At 36.8% G+C, this 25,949-nt stretch overlaps 1 protein-coding gene across 1 annotated transcript in view; it reads right to left on the reverse strand.

The window, feature by feature from the left end:
- FIGN (fidgetin, microtubule severing factor) overlaps nucleotides 1-25,949 on the reverse strand; it is a 131,099-nt gene that overhangs the window by 89,844 nt on the left and 15,306 nt on the right. The window lies entirely within an intron of this gene.

Here is a 25,949-nt window from a genome sequence, read left to right on the forward strand (position 1 = left end):
CGAGTGAGGGGGTTGGATCCTGAGGAAGAAGTACAAGAGCAAGAAGGATGAAAACAGGAAAGAGGACAGAGACTGTGCCCCATTCTCTAACTTTCTCCAGCACCTAACACAGTACTTAGCATACAGTAGGTACACAATAAAAAGACTGGGAAATCAATCAGCAAAAAAAGTATGTTGAAATTACACATTCACTTCACAAAGTATTCCACAATATTAGTTACCAGGAATGGTCCCCTCTTCCCTCATGATGATCACAATTTAAAGGAACCAAAATTAAAGCAATCACTTCAATCAAGAAAACTACAGATACATAAAATAAACATGGAATAATCATTCAAGTCAGCAAAGAGAATTGAAAAAGATCACATGCATGCTAGGAAATATTATCAAGAACAAAACATATTATTTTATTTCTGGGAGAGACCCATTATTCTCACTTAAGTATTTTTCTTTTGAAAACAAAATTACTAAAGATCGTTTTGAAATGTACCTGAAGTGATAAGAAATAGATGTGTCAGATGACATTATAAACCAGAAGGACCTAAATGCCAACAGTAAGCAAACTAAGCCACATTGCTCTGCACTGACTTTTCTTAGCTGTTTTGGAACTTCAGAAATCATACAGGTAACAGAGTGCCTGTCCTCTTGGCCTTTCTTTTAAGACCTTTACATGGAGGCTCTCTCTTCAACTTGTCCAAGAGCTGGAGGGTCCCCCAGCTTTTTGCCACCAACTCATGCTCAGACAGCGCTGCATGTTTTATTTCTGTTGATATGTGGTATGTTTGGTGTTTTATTTTTCCTGATATTGGAAGGAAACACATAATTTTCCAAGCAAACATGCATGCTCACTAGAGACGGCAGCCACTCAAAATGTTTGTTTTGCCCCCACTAACTTGGGATAGGATTCTTTATAAATGACATTGGAGAGTAAATGCTTAGATCAATGTTTCCCATGGTATGTTCTACAGAACATTGGATTATATAAAGTCAGTTTGAAAATGCTGTATAACGTCCTCTTCAAGATTCATAATACACATTAGCATTCTCTGAGAGGTCCTATTGTAAAGAAACCTGATTAATGGTAACCTAAACTTATTTGATCGTGGGATCCACTCTCTTACAGGATGGAGTAGTGTGGGTGGGGATTTGGGGGATGCCAATAACTGCCTTCTCATAACATTTTGGTAAAATACAGAACCATAATATCTTAGAACTAGATTGGAAACATAGAGAGTGTCAAACCAGCCCCTCACTTTACGCATGAAGAAATTGAGGTCCAGGAAAGTAAAGTCATTTGGCCAAGATTACACAGCGATTTTCTACATTACGAGCAAAAACATTAGGCATTCCCTTTAATGGCTGTGCTTCATCATTTTATTACTTCAGCAAATAAAGAAAATGTCAAGTTAGGCACTCCCCCAACTCTACCCTGTAACTTCTCTAACTACACAATCTTCTAGCCTTTCTTTTTGTAAAAAAGATTTTTTTTTTCTTTTTAGAGACAGTGTCTTGCTATATTGTCCAGGCTAGACTTGAACTTCTGGGCTCAAGCTGTCTTCCTGCCTCATCCTCCCAAGTAGCCACAGGCTTGCGCCGCCACACCCAGTGTGTTCTAGTCTTTCTAATCCACAGGCTAGCCCTTTCTCCTGGGTCCCAGACTGTATTTTTTTCCACCTTCTTTGGGATCTCTTGTCCTCACTTACTCCCTTCTCTTTTGAGTTTGTTCTCCCCTTGTCTTCTAACACTGTCAATTTTAAGAATACCCAAGCTTTGTTATTCTTCATCTTAAACTACCACCTTAACCACTCTTTCTCCTCATGGCTGAATTCCTTAAAAGGTATCTATATCATGTATTTCAACTTCCTCAACTTTCATTTGCTCCTTAACCATTAAAATATGGTTTCATTCTCCCCTACGCTCCCACTACTTAATCCCCAATATTTGGTTTGCCATTGTCTCTTGACTGGCTAATGCCCATCTACATCTCTGGCTTATATAAACATACCTCTTCCACTAGCATCCCCCTCTGCATCTGACCTCAGCTCTAATACCACTTTCTCTAAGAAAATCATCCTTGATTACTCAGAGTTTGTCATTTCCGTCAATGAACATGCAAAATATCTTGGACACATACATACTTCAACTCATGTGACCATAAAATCTGTTGTATAAACCAGGACACATTTGAGAATGAAAAAACTCTCATCAGTCATTATGTCAGGACAGCAGGGATAAACAGTTCCATCCTGAGCACACTAAGATGTATGGTCCCTGTAATTATAGCACTTACTAGTTCATACTGTAATTTATTTGTTCACGTCTGCTGTAGCCAACAGACTACAAGGTCCTCAAGGACAGAGACCTATTTCCACCCAGCAAAATGCATCGCACATCTTGGATTCTTAATGCATAAGAATGCATTCTTTCCTTAGTAGGAAAAAATTCTTAATAACAACAGATGTTAGATGGCATACCATTTCCATAAAATTTGTATGAAATCTGGGGAGGTACTTCTGAGTCTCAGAGAATTTCCTGGTACCCCTTGAGGTAGACTGGAAAACAAGTAAATGACATAACTATCTCCCTTATCCTACCTTTTTTCCTACCTCACAATCTCTTACTTATCATTTAAGGCCCAACTTGAATGTCACTTTATTGGTGAAATACTGCTCAACCACAGGGCGTTATTTGCCTTCTCTTCCATATTCATTCCCTGAGCACTTCGTAGAGATTCAACATTAACTAAGGGGCTCCCATGTGCCAGAGAGAATGCCAGGAGTGTTTACATCCACGGTGTCATTTAATCCTTCTAATAACCCTGTGAGATAATGTTATGAGCCCCATTTTAGAAATAATGAACTAGATACAGAGGATAAAGAGAATGACCAACATTGTAGGTAAGTCATGGAACCTGTATCCAACCATAGGCTCCTACTTAAACCCTAGGCTTCCCCTGATACATTTGTGTCATGATTATTTCTGTGTCTGTCTCCCCCAAACCAGAGTCAGGCCACAGTGGTCCTCTCAGAGAGAAGCCCAGATGTCTTGGTTTCAGCAGGAGGGTAAAAGATCAAAAGTATTAAACAACATCCAGAAGGAAAGTGTGCTGCCCCCTCCTACAACACAAATGCCCAAACACTCCTCTTGAGCACTGTACGCCATTCCTCCTGTGTCACCCAACCTCCCTCAAGTCTGGCTTGGCAGAGATGGGGACAAGGGAGGGACATTAACAGGGCAAGAAGAGCCAGAACACAAGCTTTGACATCTTACAGCTCTGGGTTTAGATCACAGTTCCACAGCACACTAGTCAACGGATCTTGGGCAAGTGACATTCTCTGAGCCTAGTTTTCCCATGTATAAAATGGAGGTAACACGTATACCTCACAACAGTGAGGTAATCTTCATATAATATAGCATATGCAAAACATATAAAATTGTATTGAGCAATCACATGTATTTAATCAATATTACTATTATTATTGGTACTATTTCCATGTCCCTTCCCCCAATCTCTCCATCCTCATTGTCACTTCCATGTCCCTGCCACCTTCTTTAGAACAGACCATGTCAAAGGGAGATGGATGGAAAAGGGCACTCCCTTTCTGCTCATTGTGTCCCACCGCGTAGTAAGCCAGAGAGAGCGTGAGCTTTGGAATGAGAAAGACTTTTGAATTCTGCCTCTCCCCTTACTAGCTGTGAAACTGTAAGCAGCTTATTTAACCTCCTGGAGGCTCATTTTCAAGTTCTACAAAAAGGATCTGTTCATTCCCCCAACATATAGGGGTTTGGGTTATTAATGTTATTCTCGCCCTCTCCCCATCTTCCCTGGGAGGTCCTCTTACAGCCCATCCTGAACCCTTTCAATAAATTATTGAAAGAAAATGGAACTGCAAGAGGATGGCAAGCTAGGGAAAGAAGAAAGATAGAAGGCCTAGACAGCCCGTGCTCATTACCTGCCCCTCCCTCCCTCCATCAGCCTTCATCCAAATCCCCCTTCCTGGCACCACTCCCACTTGCCCAAGCTACCCTTTCAGAGTGCCAGCCCAAGGAAAGGGGGGCCTGGAAGCCGAGACAATGCAGGTCTTATTTCCAGGGCCCCCCAACCAAGGATAGAGGGAGTATAAGTTGCCCCTCTTGTCACCCGAGCTATACAGTGGAAGGACACCACATTCCCTGCTTGCTAATTGCTAATTTGAAACTCTGAATACACATAATTCATGATAGACGGTAAAGTCTCTTAATGCCACAATCCAGATAAACAAACAAACAGAACTTTTGTAGATTGGTCAGGGGAATTAACCACAGTGAAAACAATTCCTTCTGTGGGACCCTGCATTCTACCTTTCCATCACTTGCACACAAACTTTCGGAACATGCCGAATTTTCACACCAGAGCCTGCTAGTACTGTGTCGTGAACATCATTTTAGGTATTTTAAGGTCCTGTCAGCAGGAAAGATGCTTTTTAAGAGGGAGGCTTGCAAATAAAGATTTTCTTGTTTTAGCAGAGAAGAAACAAAATACGTGGAAGGGAAATTTGGTTCGGTTTTTGTCTCTTTAGGCGAGGCAGTCTGATGTTGACAAAGTAAAGGAGAGTTTCACTGACACCCTGGGGAGGAGAAAACCCTCCCCTTGCCTCTAAGGGGAGGAATGCACCTAAACTTGCCTCAAACAACCCTACAGGAATAAATGAGGGAAAGCACACTCTACACAGGATCTAACAGTAGCTGTGCAATAGCAACTTTCTAAATGACAGCGCTTTGTGAGCACAAATTTCACGAAGCATAAAAAAAGAAAGAAGTTTGAAGTTATTAGGACAGAACAAGGCAGGTATGAAGAAATGGTTTTGTCAGATATTTTTGGTTTTACAGAATTAAGATGAATTTTAAAACGCCATGGTAGCTTTTAGAAACCATAAAAACCAACATGCCATTTTATACTGATTTTTCTCAGAAAGTGGCCTGTAAACCATTCATTTGGAACCACACAGCTATCTAATTCTCCTTGGGAAGTATATAATCATATTGAAAGTTGTCAAGCCATATATACTATTACAATTTTAGATTAATGTCTTTTCAAATGCAGGGCATTCCAGGTGTACTGGAGTCATTACATGTTCACATGAATGTACTTTCTTTACCTTGTTCTACGTATGCCTTACATTTAGAACATCTTTCCAAAAAATGATGGAACACTTTAGGAAAAATTCACTATTACTTTCTGATAGTACATCTTTCCTGAGAACAGAGGTTTTTAAAAACCCTATTCAGGGAGACACTTAAGATTCAATTAAAGTTTTATATTAGTTTAAAAAAGAAGCCTTCAAAGAATCTGTCATGTATTTTTGACTTGAACAGCTATTGCCAAATAGCTATAGATGAATTTTTTTTTTAGTAAATCAAATAACTTTAATGTACTAGAGATACATGATATTATATGCAAAAATAGTTTATAAAGTGAATAAACCACTAATATAACCATGCTCTGTCATCTACTTAAAACTTGTTTATTTATACTGCATTTTCAAAGTATGTGGTGAGTTTACCTACACCCATGAACATGCTATTTTTATGTGTTGCACTATGAGCATATACAATTAACCTGGGATAACAAAGAGATAGGGAAAAGAAGAGTTGAAGAAGGAGAAGGGGGAGGAGAAGGAGGTGTAGCAGGAGGAAGAACTAAGGTTCTGGGCTTGGTGGGGTTATATAGTCTTTAAAACCAGACCTAAAGAGTTTGAAACAGACTCTAAAATATAAGGAAGCCATCATTCCCTATACTCTCATTTTGTAACAGATATGTACCTACAAACTGCTGAAATTATTTTTAATTAAAAAGTTGAAGGAACACTTTTGTTCTTTTTGAAACAGAATAAATTGAGGGAAAAAATTTCACCACATTGACATAAGGGAGGCAGACTTTACTATGTAACTGACAAAAAAGAGAAGCAGTTGGAATCATTCGGAATGCTGTTAAAGGTACAGATTTGGAAGCAAGTGAATAATGAGGTCTTTGAGCAGCTTCACTTGAAGAAGAGAAAGAAGGAAGGGGGGCACTGGGGCAGGGCTCCGAGATACAGTTTAATAGGATAACAAGGAAAATTTGTGGCAGAGTGGCCACGGTGGGAACTCAGAAGGGTCTGGAAGCTCTAGTTTTAGAACACTTCAGCCTGCATGAGAGAAGATGAAATCCAGAATTCAGAGACTGGGTTGCAGCAATGTCATAAATAGGCTATGCTGTGGGAGTGGTGACTAGCAGATTTATAGAGAACGCAGAAAGGGAAGAGTTCAGTCAAGGTTACGAGCAATGGAGGCAATTGGGAGAGGGAAATGGAACAGAGTGTGGTACATGAAGATGTTCCATTTGAGGATAAGAAATGTTTCTGAGTCTGGGATGGCATTGTGTGAAAGTAGAGAGAAGTCGAGTGTCTAAAAACTGCTGATGGCTTTTCCTCGGATAGCACTGTCTTCTCACTGAAACACAACACATGGTCATGATCATCAATTAATATAGTGCCCTGATACAGCACCCTGCATTCACTGGGTGCTCAGTAGATATATACAGAGCGTAACTAATTCATAGCTGTGAAACATGCTCTCGATTCACAACTCTTCACTGGGTGCTTTATTTAGACATCTTCTTAATGCTTTCTTATAATACAGTTACTGAGGGAATACAGATCTATATATAGATATATATGTGCTTAAGAAAAACATGTTTTTGCATTTCTTATCTCCACCAATAAATTGCAAGCTTTGTGTGATGGTTAAGAAAAACATCTCTATTGAGTCAGTAGCTCAGGGCTCAAGTCCTGCTCTGCCACTTCTTAATTATATGACCTGGAACAAGTCCCCTAACCTTAGTTTTGTCTTCTGTAAAATGTGAGTTATAGCATTGAGTCTGCTTACCTCTTAGCATTGTGAGAAGCAATGGAGATAATGGATGTAAAGGTATTTTATAAATTGCAAGGAGTTACTCAAGGGTAAGATGGTATTATTATCATCTTTAACATACTTGTATACCCTAAAGTTACTCAATAAATATGTGCTGATTCAAAGCATAATCTAGACATAGGAGAGCACAAACACACGGAGCAACTACCAAAGATGAATGCCTGATGCAACTAGATACTAAGAGTGTGAAGATACTGACAGATCAGTAGAACTTACGATTCCCTGGAAACCAAAGTGCTACAAGAGAAGCCACTCTAGATATTAGAAGCTTTAGCCAACAGGGGTCCCAGCAGGGTAAAAAGTAGAATACGGGAGGCCCCATTCCAGTCCATGTCATTGAGGAAGTGAAGGCGGCCAGATTAAAGATACCTCCTTTATTGCTACTTTTTGGTTCCCAGTAGAATAGCGGAACACTAACCAGCATCTCCCTGCCTTAATTATTGTTACTAAATGCCCCCATTTGTATTAAAACTTCCAACCATTCTAGTCAACTCTGGTCTCTCTTTCCTTAGTGACTTCTTGAACATGACACTTCAGTATGCATTCTGTACGATTCAGTATTTGATCAAAGAATTTAGCAACTTCAGGTGAAGCACTGTCTATCAACAGAGGTATACAAATTGTAATTGTGAGGACTCAGTCATTCACATTTTGTAACCACTGTGATACGTAACATCAATGCTAGGAAACTAGTACTTACTCAAATTTCTACAAACAGAACCATGCTGTCCCCCTAACCATGAATATCTACCAACACAAATCTAATAAACCTAACCAAAATGAAGCCTTCAAATACCCATTCTCAGTATTCACATATGTAATCGGCAGAAGCAGATCTACCAGGAAGCATAATGAAGCTGAAGTTTCAGGGATCCTCACTAAACACTGGCCCCTTCCAGCGCCTGTCCCTAGTTCTGTATTTTTAATTTGGTCCTGTGGTTCTTAAAACAGAATCTCCAAGTTGTATAAGCTTCAAGCCCCACAAAACAGGAACATGCCCCTGATAATATATAGCGAGCTGCAGATTACACATCATTCTGTTCAGAAACACTCTTCAGTGTCACCTTCACATACAAAAGGACAAAGTCTGTAAAAGAGGTAAATTTCCAAAGCACCACATAACCATTATCAGGGTCACATTTCATATCACCACCATTTATAACATTGTGAATCTGTCTACTGCCTTCTACTCCTAGCTCCTTGCATGTGGTGGTACCATTCCTGATGTTTCCATTTCTCAAAGAAAGTTTAGGGTTGTAGCTCCAAACCAAAGGCTACTCTGAAAGAAAAAAAATAAATTAAATGGAAGAAAAAAGAAAGCCCCATAACGTACTTGTCAGAAACAAAGCAATTATAAACATCGTATGATTAAAAAGAAAAGAAGGAGTCATTTAAATAATGAACTCTAACTTGACTATTTGGCAATTCACTATTTAGCAATTTGCTATTTTTACTACATTTTAAATCAATCCATCTAACACAGGAATTCTCTCAACCCTGTATAGTACTATTTCATTGCTGTAAACCTATATTTCACGGCAAGACAATATCTTTCTATAATAAAATGGTAATAAAAAGAGTACCAATTATCCCAGTATTTTCTCAAAATAGGTAGACTTTCTTTCATGCCTTAATTTTATGTTTTCCTTTGCCCCATACTAAAAGCTCGGCATAATTATCCCTGAACAGGTTGAGCAAGGTCTCTGCAAAATCTGCTCAGGGTGATTATTTAGCTTTTTTTTTTTGTATTTGCAGAATTTAGCTGAGACTGTTACAAGCGGTTTATCAAAATAAATGCTTGATTGGCTTTAGCAGTTTTTCGTAATTGAAAAAATAAAGAAAAAAGAGTTTTCTAATAAATGGAGGGAGAGAGAGGTTAAATACTTTAATTACTAACTTGCAAAAAGATTTCCATTTGAATATGGAAACAATGTAAAGGGGTCCCTAATTTTTATGGGACTGGAATCACTCCAGAGGATTTAATGATACTGCCGGGCAACTGAAACTGTGCAACTGAATAATGTAATTTCTAAGCATACTTCCTTAAAATTTAATAGTGCTAGCAAATATTTAAAATGGGTTACTTTAAAAGGAAGGTTGAATATGCAAATTTGTAAGGGGAGGAACTAAGAAAACAATGATGTTTAAAAATGATACATTTTTTACTTTCTATCTTAAAATAAAAACCAGATACTTTTGAGTCAACAGGCATGTGAAGGAGACAGCTATACAAGAATTTGCCGATCAAGGACTGCTAGATGTTAACTGAAGAGGTAAATATGTCAGGTAAATATGTCTTCCCCTTTTAAAGCATCCTTGACATTTCTGATCTTTGAACTCTGATTTTCACTATTTGTGGGGCTCCTTAGTGAGGCCTTAAGAAGTAAAGGTCTTCCTGAGCTCAAATGACCCTCATTGCTTCCTAACTCTACTCACGCATGGGCACTATATTATGGGAGAGCCATGCTAACTTGATTTCAAGGATTCAGCCACTCCATATATACATTGTACCCCCAAAATGGAGATTTCATACGCAAAAGCATTTCCATCCTTCTAAATATCAGTTAATTCCACCTAATCAGATCTATTATCAGCACTAATCCTAACACATAGATTACCAGCTCTACAAAGCAGCCATTACTAATTAGCCCTCATTCCTAAAACTGCTAGCCCAGAAAAGCCTACCCACATTACTGTATTTAAAGAGAGTCTATTCTGAATTGCTGTTTTGTTTGGAAAGGGAGGGGGGGAAATCTGTGTTCCTTTCCAGCTGGCAGAGTTTTCCTAAATTAGATTAACTTTTAATTTAAATTAAAAATTTTAAAAGCTTTACACAAAGAGACAGTAATTGCCCATTTGAAACATCCAAAAAAAGGTGATTGAAGGGTACAGTAATATGCTTACATGAATAATAAATAATACTTAGCATTTAGATAGAGCTTTCCCCTCATCAAATCACTTCTTTACAAGCATTAACTAATTCACACATTATCCTAGCAAGAAAAGTAAAATTCAATGGTAAAATGTTTCTCTATTTTAAAGTTGGGTAAACTGAGGCACAAAGAGGCAACTCTGTATTGCAATTCAGATGCAGAACACAGACTGTAATAGTCAGCTATATCCTTGTGGGACCTGCATGTCCCATTAAGCTAAATCTGAAATGAATTTCTGCCATAGTCACTGTGTGGGTTTTGATGTGACATAGGCTGATTTTGATTCGCATCTATGCCAATGACAAGGGATACCTAGCATCTTTTTGCCTTAGTATCTTAATCTATAAAATGGGAACAATTATTCACAAACACACACACACACAGTGCCTCGTGAATGCTCAAAAAATAGCAATTATTATTCACCCTTAGAAGGAGTTCACAAGACCACTACTAACAGTAAGCTAATGTAATACTCTGACAGCAAATGGAGTCATAACCCCAACTAGAAGTTCAAATAGTATTAAATATTCCAAAGCTCCTGGAAAAATATCAATGGCACAACTTCTAAGGCAATGCTGAATAGTTCACATTATATTGCAATTAATGTGCCTCTTAGGGAGTACACCAAATTTCCACCCATTTTCGCATTAAAAAAAAAAATCCTCCTAGAATCAAAATATTGATTTTACTTTTATCATTCATTGATGAAGAAAATGATTAAGAATTACGCTGAATTCTGCGACACTTTTGTGACACTTCTAAATGGCTGTATGTTTTTATTCGAATCACAAGAGATTCCACATATATCAAAAAATCTATGGTACACATTTGCGACAAACGTATGTTTGATGCACATGTGAATTTGAGAACCCTTTGCAATAAGTCCAATATTCCTCAGAGGTCTGTAGCCCACAGCGTGGGAACCACTCTCCTAGAGGCTAAGAAATAACATAGGATTCAACACTTTTCGCTGCACAGCTGATATCCACCAGAAAAATTGAGTGGCACAATCAGTTTCCACGTTCGTAAAAATTTTCAAATGGAACTTCGTAGAATGAAGCTTAGTTCCTCAAAGTGTTTTAGGGCTGGAAGAGAATTTAGAATCTTCTGGTACAAGTCATCCACTTTAAGATGAAAAACACCGAGACCCAGAGAGCTTGTGTTTTTACCTTCCTTACCTTCCTAACTACCAGATAATGGGAGAACTCAAGTCTTAAAATTTTAGTTACAGGTTGATGTATAAAAAATATATAAGCTAACAATATAGGACACTCCTAAAAAGCATCTAAAGAAAGGAGTATTATGTGAACTCCTTTTGGTGGGCTTTTTGTCCTTTATTTTCCCCAATCCTAACATATGTGGTGTAAGATTGCTCCCCACAACTGTCAAGCAGCATTCAAAGTCTTTTATTGTAATAGTTTTCTTTTTCTACCCTTTATCTCTTGAATCTTTTTTCTATTAACATGGTGATAAAATAGGGGCACTATATACACATTAGGTTCTTAACATAACTGGTTTAACATAAAAAACCAGGGAAGATATGCCAACCACTACAGAAAAACTAAAAACTTAAAACCTATTTTAATCACACTTAAAAATGTGTGCATTTTTCAGCTGCTGCAATTGCTTTTTTTCCTTTTTTCTTCTCCCTTTTTTTTTTTTTTTTTTTTGCTACTGGCAGGATGAACCAGGTACAGAATTTTCAATATATTTTCATTTCACTCCATCTAGAGAATTTACATGGTTGCAAGAAAACCTTGTTGAAACCTTATTTTGGTCTTCGTGAACATAATCTCAACATCTCAGACAGCCTGAAGCAGCCTGAATTACATTTTCAGCTTTCTCTGGGGCTCTGTGAGGCTCTATTAGTATTGCATATTATACATAAGTTACTTTAAGTGCTCTTCTAAAGCTTGTTAAATGCTACACAAACTTTACACTTCATAGCTTTAATGTTTAACGTCTCTATCAGTAAATTTGAACCCACAATTCATCTAGTTTTTTCCATGTTAGTGATTTCTACCCATTATTATTTCTAAGTAAGTTCATTTTTAAAGAACTATATTTTGATAAATAGCAGTTACCAATTATATACATGAAAATAAACTTCTTGAACCTTTGTCCCAGACATTCAACAAGGTAAAAACCATGGATGTAAAAGTGAGTGTCTTAATAATTTTATTTAAACTGCAACACTATTAATAAGCACTCACAATTGTATATGAAATGTGTCTGTTCTAGTGAGTGAAAATTTTAATGTTACACACTAAAACAAACCTAAACATGATGATTCAAATGGGTTCCTTTATATATCTGCATTTATTTCAGATTTAAACTATGCTAATATTTCTTTTTTAACATGAGCCTAAAGTATAGTGTTTAAAATACAAAATTCATATTCTCTGCATATCATCCAAACATATTGCATTTAGACTGCACAAGCTTTTGATTTGATGGAATTCTGTCCTGAGCTACATGCAACCTAAGAGTCAATCTCTGAGGAAGAATAACCCTGAAATATCAGTTATTTTGTATCACAGAGGAAATCTTTGTTGGCGGAAATTCTGACAAAATTTGATTTTCAAACACAGGGTTTTTCTGAGTTTTACTTTTCTAGAGTAATAACCTCATTTAAAACAAACAAAAAGAAAATTACAGCAAATACATCCAAAGGTATAAACAAACTGATGAAAACCATATTCCTGAATGCCACAGCTATGGCAGCATCAGTTCCATCTGGAAGGAGAAAAACCTAAGGTTTCTTTCCTATCTTCATTATCCAACATCAATAAAACTGAACAATTATTATGCAAGTATTCTTAACTTCTATTTAGGAATAAAATTTCAATCATCTTTTATATCAAAACATTCAGGATATTTTGAAAACAACTAAGCTTACCATGTTTGTCTGTCAAAAGTACTCTCTTCAACATTTTAATCCTTTATTTTCTAGTAGGGAAACTGCCTAATATACCATTTCAACAGAGTGTAGAGACAAAACAAAAACAAAGGAGAAAAGACAGAATTTGGAATTTAAGTGTTTTTAGTAGAATAAAATAATCTTGGTGAAATTGGCCAAAACTGAGTGTATATTTCACAATCTTTGAGAAATAACAGCAGTGTTTTATCATCATTGTAAATTTCATAAAAATGAGATTTCCAAGAATACTGGCCCTTTATTTTACTTTAATTTTCAAGTAACTTAAGAGTGACCTATTTACAGCAATAGCTTTCTTAAGGAGATAAAAAAAAAAAAAGAAACTCTTTGTAAAATTAGATGATCAGTGGACATTCTTTGTCTTTTCTTATAAATGTTATAATAAAAGTATATATAATTAGGAAAAAAATATACATTTAATAGAGATACATCTAGTATTGATGTAACCACAAATTTCTAAATACTTCTAAATATACTATTTTAGTCATTTGTTTAAAAAATTTATATTTAAGCTTCTTTTAATAATTATTTTTTTAAAAAGCCACATTGTGATGTCAAATCCTATGTATCTTTATATGACAACAGCACACATAACTTGCCATTTGAAAAGAGGTTTCTGTGAAGAGATGAATCAGTCATTGGGAATTCTCAAAAAGAAAATTAATTTGATGTCATCAGGATAATTGAACCTTGACCACTTCACACATTGTTATTTTGATAGAATAGTTAGAAAATTAGAGGGAAAAAAAAACACCAAAGAAAACATAACTTGTTATATAGACACCCGCATACTATACACCGTGTTCGATATTCCTACTACCAAGAAGAATGATGTCTGTGACAGCTGACCCTAACCAGTGCCTTCATTAACTAGTATTAAATGGTAATTAAGACCGTTCCAATTAAGTTTTAATTTTAAAAAAATTAAGTACAAACTCAGTCATTCAATAAAGCGTTGTAGTCCTTTGGTGTGTTTCTAGGCGCAGAATATAGCAATTTACTATTGACAAGCACTAACGGAGGAGGTCATTTCACAAGTATAGTGTGGACAAAGGTGAACCAGGCAACTGATGAAATCTGTGGCCAAGGCGAAATAGCAATCTCGGAGCCAAATGGTAATAAAGTTACTGAAATGAAGCAATGTAGTTTCTAAACTGAACTGTCATAAAGGAGGATATGGGCTTCAAACTGGCACGTCAGTAGTAATTAAAATATTATTTCTCTCTTTTAAAAAGTTCCAAACGGTTCTAATGGTCTTATCGATTTTTTATTCAAACAGCTAAAAGTGAGGTTAGGAGGCAGGGGAAGGAGCGGCCAGCGCAGAGATTTGGAGAGAGGTAGGGCAAAATCTCTAAGGGCAGAAAAAGAAAAACAAAGTAGGCATATTATTATAACACCTTGGAGTCTAGAGTGTTCCACAAACAAAATACGATCCTACCCCACAGTAAGGAAGTTGAAGGGATTCCAAAGTTATATATGATATTCATGTTTAAAAAGCAGTGGTTGCATATAGACTATATTTATTGTTCACGAGGATCTAGAAAGTTTCTGTGAGGCAAGAAAACAAAAAGTTCTCAAAATAGATTCCTCCTGAAGAGTCCAAGGTACTGTGAATACTGCCATGGGCATTGTTAAGTACGCTAGAGTGTGTGTCTTCTTACAATTCCGATGCCACACTGAGGACTCGGACAGCTTCCTCAGAAAGCCAAGTTTCCATTTGCACCACATAAAATCACCCCTGGCAAACACAAAGAAAGGAAACATCGCCTTACAGTAGGGGGTTATACAACCCAAATCCAAATTCAGATACTCCTCAAGCAAACAAGACATTTTTCTTTGTGGTGAAAATCTTTCTAAAAAGTAATATTTAGCTATAATACAGCCTCCACGCCAATTTTTTTTTTTTGTAATCCACTTCACAACTAGCTAATTACACACGATTGTCTTTCACTTAATTGAACCTACATGCACACTGCTTGATAAATAAATGATTTGCCTAAGCTGAAATATAAAGCACAAAACAGTTCATTTGGAGAGAACACAAGAGAATTAGCAGGGACCTAGGGCCTAGGCCATAGAATCAAGGGAACCTTGGTTTCAGTATGCTGAAGAAAGGCCAAAGGTTTGGAAATATCTCCAATATTTTTTCTTCCCCTTTGAAGCATAATCCTACCTTACAAACTACAGCATTCCCCACCCAGCTGTTAGACCCAAGAAGAGATTTGCTATGTGATCAAGGATCTATCTGCACAGGACTTTGCAGACCTCAGCTTCCATTACCCGAGAAGTCCCTTCTTGCCAGTATCTGCCCAGTCCCTATAAAGTAAAATAAACATAAAACACATACTTCCACAATAAAAGTTGGCTTTTCTTTTTGTATCTATGAGAAAAGAAAAAAAAAAAAAAAGATAGAATGGTGTTTTTAAATGGGTAGGTCAATTTATTTTTTCTCTCACTCTTGAAAAGCTCTAGGAAAAAAAGAAATACACTAGCCAGATGTAAAGTGTTATTTGTATTTATTGTCTCATGCTTTACAAATGTTAACATATGCTATCATATGACAGCCCATAAGGAAAATCACTATACAAATATTAACTGAATAAGAAGCGTTCAATTAAAACTAACAAACAATTGACTGAGGCTGTTTCTGTACTTCGAAGGAAATGTCAAGTCTTTGTAAAGTCTCCCCTGAAGTTTTGTGCCTTCTACACTAACATGAAAATTTTCTATGCCAAAGTAATGGTATCAATTAGTGTTCCAGCAAATAAAATACCCTCCTGATGCAGAAAGCAATTGCATCAATAAGCCACCTCATCTTTTTCAGGATAAGGGTAGTCATCCATACACCTCTCCAAAACTGAAAAATTTCAGCCTGAGGTCTATGATACTTAGAAAGAAATATAAAGTAGGATTTACCAAGGATACAAGTGAAAATTATGAAGATTACGTAACTGCTGGTCTGTCCTTGGTTTATTTTGTTTTTTATTTTGTCAAGGCTAAATGACCTTCCTCCATAGGAAATAAATCTGTAAGGAGCTAAAAATCACAGGCAATTAAGGCACTGGCCAACAAGACAGTCTTCTCAAATTATAGTTTTGGATGTGCCAAATGCAGGTGGAAAAGTGTTTGCAAAAAGCAAGGTAAAGAAAAATGCAGGCAGACTTGTATGGCTGGAAGACAGGATTGAGTTTAGTTCTGTGCAAGATTTTGTACTGCCTATTATATAACAGTGTCAGCTAAATGAAAGGTTTTTATTTAGTGCCACTTTTAACAAAACCCCATGTTTAACTTATGACACAATAGGGATTTGGAGGTCTTCCTCATTACCTTAAAAGAAGGTAAACCAGAATCCAGCATGAGATGAAGGTGCTATTTCATCTTGTACAGTTCCCACCCTCACCCCAGGTAATAACTTATTTATTGGTAAAATAACAACCTATAGCATTAGCTAAACAGATACAATTACAAGATTAGAGGGAGTCAGTGTTCACCTGTACACAATGGCTTGTCAGACTACAAAGAACCATCCGTTTCAAATCTTTTCAGTTCATACAAACTCTTTATTGCTTCACTAAAACTATATAAAATCTACATGCACATGTGCACACAGACATACGCACACAACATGAGGAAAAAGGAAGCATTCATTTTTATCCACGGAGCTGCAATAAAACATCAAACCTCCCTTTTCCTCCAAAGGCATCGCCTGGATTAGAAGACGCTTGCAGCTTCTCAAAGCAAGTCCAGTTACCATAACAAATGTACATTTTACCAGCCCTGGAATTCTAATTGTGTTTAATACAGTTTCATGTTGCATCAAAGTACAAAATCAATACCATTTGTCCAGCATACAGGAAAAATGGAATCTATAAACGGCTCTTATTGAGTAATTAAACACCTATTATTGTCATAGGTAGTGAAACAATGAATATGATAAGATAAATTTTTGCAAGAAAATACTGCAGTGATTAATATCTCCCTACGTATTAAATAAAAATGACTGCCTTTTGTGCAGTACTGCTGGCAGAAGAACAGGGACGCGAGAAGTAGTTGCCAGTGCCACAATAACAGGCTAACCTTGAACTGAACTCCTTTCCTCAAGAAATTAAATGCTGTAGCAGGACTTTAAATCCCCCCACTTAGAGCTCATTTGTGTGCCATGTAACCTGCAGTTCCTGAAGAGAACTCATTATCTTCAAAAGGAGAATCCCTTTATAATTTCTTTATGAATGTGTATATTGTTTCTACCAAAAAAAAAAAAAGTATTTCAATGTCCAAAAAGGATAAGAATATTAACAGTGTAAGCAAGGCAAAGAGACTTGCACCAATCAGATACCATTTCTACTTCCAGGAATTCAAGTGCAGAATGTAATCTGTTATGGAAAACTGAATGTTAGATTGAGAATGAGGTTAGAGGAAATGCATATTTAGAAAAAGATATTAATCTGCTAGACTGATGCTAACACTCCTGGATATTCCTGTCACTAGAATCCTGGTCTCTCTCTCTCTCTTTCTCTCTCTCTCTCTGGCATAAGAATGAAAGCTTTCATTCCACAGCCCACAACCCCTGAACATACACACTCCCCACCCACCACCCACCACATGGTTCTTCCATTGCTTTGCCTTTTTTTTAACTTAAGAATGATGCACCAGGAACAACTACAAAGTACAAAAGATGAATCTATGGATGTGACACTTGTAAAGGGTAACCCTATTTCACAAGTGAGATGGGACAAAAAAGAAAGAAAAAAGGCCACTGAAGCAATAACTGCTCACTGAATTACCATTAAATTGTAAGATTTACAATCCAACGTACAGTAAGTGCATATCTAATGGAGTTTGTCCTCTAAAAGAATATAAAGTGAATCTTTGCAGCATGAGATGTGTGTAGGTGATGTATGTTTCTTTTAATCTATTTTTTAATTAAAAACAAAAAAGTTCAAAACAAAAAAAGGACACATTGCAGAAACACCAGCAAAACCCCGAGGCAAACTTAGAAGCTTACTTAATTTTAAATGTACTTTATATTAACTACTCTCATTTTATATCAAATTGAATTCATTCCTCCAAATACAAAATGCAAGACATATAGAAAAACAAGAAGTTATGCTATCCTTCACACGGTACTCATACATGATCAGGTAAACTTTGAATTTTTCCTTAAGAAAATGCTGAGTCCAGATGCTTGGTTATATACTGTGAGATTTTTGAAGGCAAAATAAGACATGGAGATTATTAATAGTATAATATCATTTATTAAAGGCAAATAAAATCTTATGTTGACAGCATGGAGAGAATTCAAATACGATATTAATGTAATCAATTATCAACCATATTATGGCTATGTTTACTTTCATTAACACAACCTCCAGAAAGGAATTGACTTTTTGAAACAAAATTATTTAAAATCCTCTAATTTTTCAATAACCATTACAAACAAATTCTAAATAATCATTACCTGTGCTGCTTTCTAAAGTACACATTAGTGAAATAATGCCTGTTTCCACTTCGTGACAGAGAAGCACCTAATAAACATATCTGGTCAGAGATTCGTGCACATAGAAAATATTTTAGCAAAAGCTTTTTGGAAAAGGAAAAAATTTGCATCAGCAAAGTAGCTTAAGTGATATTTATTAGAAGATTTATTTATTTTGTTTAAGCAAATAGATATTTTTGTTTCAGTAGTATTATAGAAGCCACTGCCCTTGAATTAAGTAAAATGTAAAACTATCATACCGATTTTGCAAATCTATGCTTTGCTCTTCTCACCTCTCCCCACATGATCTGAATTTTATTTTAAAGGATTAACAAGTAACATCTATGATCAGCAATGATATCCTTGTTCTTTTAAACCTCAGTGAATCAAGTTCGGTAGAGGTGAAGTAGTGGAATTATCAGTACAAGTGGCTATGTCATCAGAGTCGTCAGAAAGGTGCTGTATAGAAATGCCTAAATAAACAGCAGCATAAAGGATCTTATATATGAGATATACACACACAGATCTCTCTCTCTCTCTCTCTCTCTCTCTCTCTCATACTCACACACATGCACACGCACAGCCAGTTTCTAGTTATTAAAAATATAAAATAGAGACACTACTATATATAAACCAAAAGGCATTTACTAGCATATATAAACCAAAAGGCATTTGTACTCTTCCTTCACATCAATTTTAACTTCGATTCTAGTTTAAATGATATACTGTTTTCTCCTCACCCTTGCCAAGATATTTGAAAGATTATCCTAAAAATCAGTAGGCTAGAGCCCCTCTCTAGGCTACAGTGAGCCGGAGAATTTCCAGCCTCTGATGAAGACCAATGGACCACCTGATACTTTTTTCAGCAGGGTGATAAAATTAAAGGATGGTTTTGATTTGCTTGAAGAATTACTTCCCTTACTTAATTGTTTAAAGTGCACGGTATTAACACAAAGAGGGGTAAAAAAGAAAATTAAGAAGGTGACTGTAGAGCCTGAGCTAATTGCAAGCTGATTAGATTGTGCCATGCAAGAGCTCTCCCTCCGTTACATACCATCACAAGCTCTGGTCTTTTCCACCCTGCTGCTGCAGCAAACAAGCTGATTTGCTAACAAAGTGGTCAGCTCGGGCACTTGCACAGCGGCTCACGGGGTCCACAGACGGCTGCTCTCCATGCAGAGAATCTCAAGCTCCATTTTCCAATCTGATTACACGGCTCCTTGTTCCAGCAGCCTTAAACCTTCATGGCAGTTTACCAACATTTTCATCACTTTTTTCTTTTACAAAGCAAAAGAACTGATAAGCTCTCAGGTACCCAGGATTTCATAGTCAATGGCTGGCCAGCAGCCAGCATTCCCTCACCACACAACTGTTTCGGGCCACACTGCATAAAGCAGACAGGATTTACCAGACTGCACAGAACTATTAGAATTTTGCCATGTATACAAGTAAGCAGCATGTTTCTGTCCTTACAGATGTCGACTATTGTGTCTAATCACATCTAGGAAGTACAGAGACCTAATAAGTGCCCTGCCTGCCCTCACCTCCCCACTAAAAGAAGCAATGCAAAGCAAACCAAAGACCATATGCCCATGAATTCCTCTATTACCCTAACTAACAGTGCTCAGGAATTCTGCTTGGTATATGCAAAGCACTAAAAACTGTTTTTAAAAGTCCTGGTCTGATTACCTAGACCAATTACCTCGATTACCATGAAAATGATCCTAATGACTTTCCATTAAAATCTTAAAATGTTGAGGACAACACAAAATAACTGATTAGCATCTTCAAACTTTGGCAATTCCCCAGAACTTATAAAAAGGCAAACCAAAAGATGCAGAAATGAGTACAAAACGCATCACCTAAAGCAGCTTCATGACAATTGATCTTATACACTTTAATTGCCAGAAATCACATCAGGCAGTTAGCATGAGTTTCAACAGAATATACTCACATTTAAAAGTTTAAAACAACGGCTGCTACAGCATTTCAAGTCGAACACCTATGCATAGACTTTTTCCCTTACATAATATTTTTAAAATTCATTTTTTATCTATAGCCCATGGGCCTAAAAATGCAAAATAAACATGGCCCTAAAATGTGAAGTTTACAGTGAGACCACGTAAATGTTCGCTCATTGTGTGCCTCTGTTCAACCAAACAACAATAAAGAAACAAAAAATAATAACAAAGCCTCCTTCAGCCATGACCAATAACTTTCTAACAAAGGTAACGCAAAGGAAAATGGCTTATAATGTCTGTGGCCATTTCTGGTTCGTTTTTGCATAATATTGATCTATAATAAAGGGTTTGGGGAGGGGAGGAGGGAAGGAGAGGAGTCTGCAGTTATGGGAAAAAATGTACAACTCGGCTCGCACAATGCCTCAGTACTCAAGCTCACCAGTGTGCTGACCCTCTGTATCTCGGAGTCATTAGCTGGAGTCCCAGCCCTGCCTCCAGGAGGGGGGATTTGAACTCACACACCAACGTGGGGAGATTCGGGATTTTGAGCATGCCAGACAGAAGGGTCATTCCTCCTCGCTGATGAGGAGGACGCCTGTCCCCCGGGGAGGGGAAAACTGGATGAGTGACTGTTGCAAGATTCAGGCAATGGATGTGCTGCTGACTCAGGAATGGACTCTGACAGCCACCCTGCTTCTGTCCAGCCGCTCGGAGTGGGAGCAGGTTTAGGGCAGCAGCACTGACAGGTAAATGCAAAAGTTAGGGAAGAATGGAAGAGAGATGAAAGAGGGAATGAATGAGCAAATGAAATAGCAACTCCTTGTCCAGACATACACATACAGGGAATAAACATTTTCCTTCTTGCAACTTGAAATTGCCCAACAGATAAAAGATGTGTTTGCAGATAGGCATATTTAGAACACCCACAGCATTTCTGAAAAGACTTGAAAAGAAGACACATATTTAAAAAACTGATAGGCTAGGCTGAGGATATATCCACATCCACGATTCGGCACAAACCTATAAACCCAAGGAAAGTATACACATACACCCATATATGTATTTGCATGTGGGTGGTATTCTGCATAAATGACTGTCAACTTAAAATGCCATTCTCTAATTTATATGCAAATTCTACCTCTGGTAAAATAAAAACATATTTTAAGCAGCTTATAGTGCCAACACATTATTCCCATGAATGATTCCTAGTAAACTATTTATGCCAACTGTGGGCTTTTTTTTTATGATTTATTGGATGGTGAACGAAACCACTTAAACTATAGTTGTCTGTATGAATCAGTAATTTTCATGTTTCTAATTAAAATGTAAACAGCGTAATGAAGACATCAAGTTTTTAGGCAAATGTCTCTTCCAGTGCCACTTGGGGTATGGTAATTACTGGAGCAGATCTATGGATGCTTCTGAATCCTCTACAAGTCCAGATTAAAAGCATTACTGCTAAACCTGGCTTTTTACACAAGGGAATTGTGTACTTTAACCCATTCCCAGTTTGCTTACACATACACATTGGCACTACCTTTAAAAACTCGTCATAAAAAAAAAATCAAAATGGAAAATAACAAAGGAAGTAATTTATATTTAAAATGTTGATTATAAAACATTTACCAGCAATCAAAACACTGGAACTGGATCCACTCGAATTTGATTCCCTGCCATTAGCTTCTGGGGGGAGGGAAAGGGGTGAAGAAAAGAAAAACAGCGACCACACAGTGTCTACCTTCAATCTATAGAGCCCTGATCTGAGTTGAGGGGTGGGTGGTAAAACGGGACTCCAGATTCAAAGATAATGTCCATTTCCAAGATTTACTTTGTTTAAATGAACAGTTTCAATAAAAAATAAGTTTATAATTTACAAATTAGCAAAATTTACAAAGTAATAGTATGTAATCCATGGAATAAAAATGTGTCATTCCCCCTATCATATTGAAAAATATAGAAGTGCCTTTGACAGAAAACTGTAATCTGTTTTCATTTTTATTTCAGCATTTATTTCTCTCTGGAATTCGTCAAAATTTATCCTACAGCAAGTGACCTCTTACACGTGCTGAAGAAATACCTCACCTCTTCTGCTTACAACTGTTAATTGAACTTCTCTCTGAAGCCTATGTTTCCAAGTTATCCAGTACACTTGCTTTACATATTTACTACCCAGCACTTGAATAGTTCTTTTTTAAAAAATTATAATTAGGCACCCCCCCTCCCACCAAACACCCCTTAGAACTAGTATAGCCACACTTGGAGTGAGTAGTGACAGCTAAAATCTGCAGTGATAATGAAAAGTCTAAAAGGTATGATAAAAGGAGGATTCTCTTCCCCCCAATCCTACCTTCACTCCTGGACCCAAAGTCCAAGGACTGATATGGCCAATTTTCATATTATTTTTACATAAATTCTAGCCAAGCATATTGCTAAGGTTGGCTGTGGAATTGAGAATCAATAAGAAATGTGAATATGGGGGGTGGGGCAGAGAAAGACAGCAATTTTTCTACTGTTATGTTTTATTACTAAAGTAACACAAACAAATGTTTAATCCACATCAGCTTTTTTTCCTCCTCAGATTTGGGCACAGAGACATGTTATTTTTGGGTGGTAGAAGAGGGGAACATGCAGAGAGAGAGGATTTGACAGAGGCATATTTTGGTAATGTTTTTTAAAAAAAATTTTAACACTTCTGAGGGTTTACAGAGGGAAAGAAAGCTGATTAAACAAGGCCAAGTGTTTCTGTCGGCTTAAGGGTGATATCATACTTGTGTTCAAGATGAGAAGTGTTGCAACTACAGGCATCATTTCTATCCGCTTTGTGTCAAAAAGGTAAACACTGGAATGCATTGTGGATTAAAACAATAAGAAATCCCTTTCCTCTCAGGCTTTCAAGGCCGTGTTAATCGGGTGTAATTTTTAATGAACACTAGCTGCTTGGTACTCATTCAAGACATTTCATTAGAAGGTAATTCATTTAAAAATCAACATTTCAACCATATCAAGCTGTAACCTTTCTTGAAATGTAAATGAATGGTTTAAATGAGAAGATTAATAAAAAAAAAGGGATGTTCCAATTCCAAGCATGGCATGCTATGTATTTTTAAATTTGTCTATGCCAGATGCTGTCAGTCAGAACAAAAAACTGTCCAAGCAGACAATCTGTGCGTCTGAATGTTGATCATGTTGGAAAGTACAGGGGGGAGGGGGGGAGAGTGTGTCAAGGATTCATGGTCCTTCATCTTTGCAGTAGAGCAAACACGTCTCTCAGTATAGCGACAGACAGCTGCTTCCACTTTCTAATGTGCCCTAACTTAGATCACTGAAAGAATTGTCAGCACTCAGAGAAACACACAAAGATAACACAGCCAGCTGCCATGGAGGGGAAAAACAGCACAGCTCAGAAGAAATGGGATTTGTTCCATTTGCATGATGCTGCCTCCCCTGGGCCCCTTTCTTTCAAATCCAAAGCACAAAAGACAACACTTAACATATTTGCTTAAAGATGACAACCTCATGTTGATTTCATTTGGATGTAACAGTGTCAGGATTACAGATATAAGAATATATTATATCTGTAACAGAGACTGACAAATGTACCCATCAGTGGAACTGTCTGATTCATCTGCTTATACAGCCATTTTACCATCCCAAGGGTGCCATCTAAGTAGTAACTTTAGAAGACTGAAGGTCTAATTTTATTACACCACATTTCAACCTACTAAACAATATTATTTCTAAAATAGATCATTTTTATTGGAAGTCTCCCTGATGAAAAATCCAGTAGACACCAGAGAATTTATGAACTGTATGGGTCCTTTGAACTCAATATACTGCCCATTTTAAACAACTTTTCTTGCTATATGGCAAAATCCCAGTATCAAATAAGTGAAAGTTAGAGAGAGAGATAATATGTATGTTTTGAATGTCTAACTATATTGATATAATAAACAGATTTTATATATACACAGAAAGAGAGAGAGAGATTATAGATTATATGGATAACTATAAAATCAGGCCTTAACTTGGTTCATTTGAATAAATTCTTTGTAACCACTTACTTCTGTCTATCCCGTTACATTTCTTCATACAGCATCCATACTTCAGTAGCAGCTATAGGAATAATCATTGCCTGTCAATATCTTTTGTATGTATACTCAATCTGATTTCTGGTTAAGGTAGTTTTTAGGCAGAAGATTTGACAAGAGAATAATTTAAAGCTACACTGGCTAGCCACTAGTCATTATAAAATGTACAGCTAAGGAAACCACGATTCTTATTTAAAGCCTATGTACTGTTAAAAATCTTTACTCTCCATGGCTTTATGGATTTTACCTTTATTTTTTTAAGCAAATAAAAAGATTTACGATGATATGATTGAACTGATTTATTTACATCTACATTACTTTATTTACTTGATCGGAATTATGGGGAAGAGAAGAGAGACGCAGGACAACATAGAGAGGGACCAGTCATTTTCTTTACATACACAGACACACGCACACATACACAAACACACAGATAAATGTCTGGGCCCATGCGGCCCCACAGCCCAACCAACTGACTTCCCATAACAAAATGCTGGCTCCGTGTTCCTGGCTTTGTCCAAAGGAACACTCTAGTGCTTGTTGCTATTTACTGGCAACAGTATAATTCACTCATTTGGTCTTGTTTTATAAAATAGAGAAACTGCTATATGTAAAATTTCTGCACAGCAGATGGTTACCAATCATTATTTTCCATTTGTTTAGTTTCTAGTAAGAAGAAGAAAACCTGTGGGGTAGTGATGCAAAGAAAACTAGCAGCCTGCATGATAAGCCAACCAGTGCCAGAAGCATTAAAAAAAAAAATCACTTTTATCACACAGTATATCAAGACTAAATATAATTTTGGAGGATGGGGAAGGTTATTCATCCCCATTCCCATCCATAAAGGAAAATGCCATTTGAATAATTTATTTTATTTCTATGTATAAAATCCTCTACAATTTAGTCTCTATATTTTTTAAAAGTGATCAAAGTTTCTAGAAGCAACTTATTATCACCATTAATGTTTGTATTCACCCAAGCTGAAATCACTTTCTTTACCTCTAAGTAGCCCAGTTGTCCAACAGAAAATGGGAAATAGGAGCCATTTGTGGACAAGTGCACATGCACAGAAAATTAAGCTGTAAATATCTGGACCAGGTTATTACTAGAATCTGGAAACATCTGGGGCTACAGAACAAGCCAAGCCCCATTTCCACAATGTCCAGGTAATTGCTTAAATGATTTATACCTTACTGTTTCTATTAAAAATGTCTTTAAAGAGAAAACATTTGTAGGCTTGGTTCTGCAATAAAAACTGGTATCTGATTTCACTCGTACAAAATCTTGTGAAAGATACTACCTTTCTTCAAGGACATATGCACGACTAAACTAAACCCTGGACAAAGACTGAGTGCTAAAAGAAGGCGTGGTCAGCCACTCAAAGAAAACAATCGTATTATGACAGCAAATTTTAAGTGGTTTATTTGTGATTAGTTTCTATTCTAATCAGAAGAATCCATTAAAAACATTCTTTTCATGCATATGTGACAAATATATTCATGCATTTTAGGGTGAACTTGTACCTCAATATCCAATTTCAATTTCAGTTTTAATTACTTTCTCATAAATCTTGTTTGCTGAGACTTCAGCTGAATATCAAAC

The sequence above is a fragment of the Microcebus murinus genome, chromosome 8, assembly GCF_040939455.1.
Source record: "Microcebus murinus isolate Inina chromosome 8, M.murinus_Inina_mat1.0, whole genome shotgun sequence".
Taxonomy (NCBI): domain Eukaryota; kingdom Metazoa; phylum Chordata; class Mammalia; order Primates; family Cheirogaleidae; genus Microcebus; species Microcebus murinus.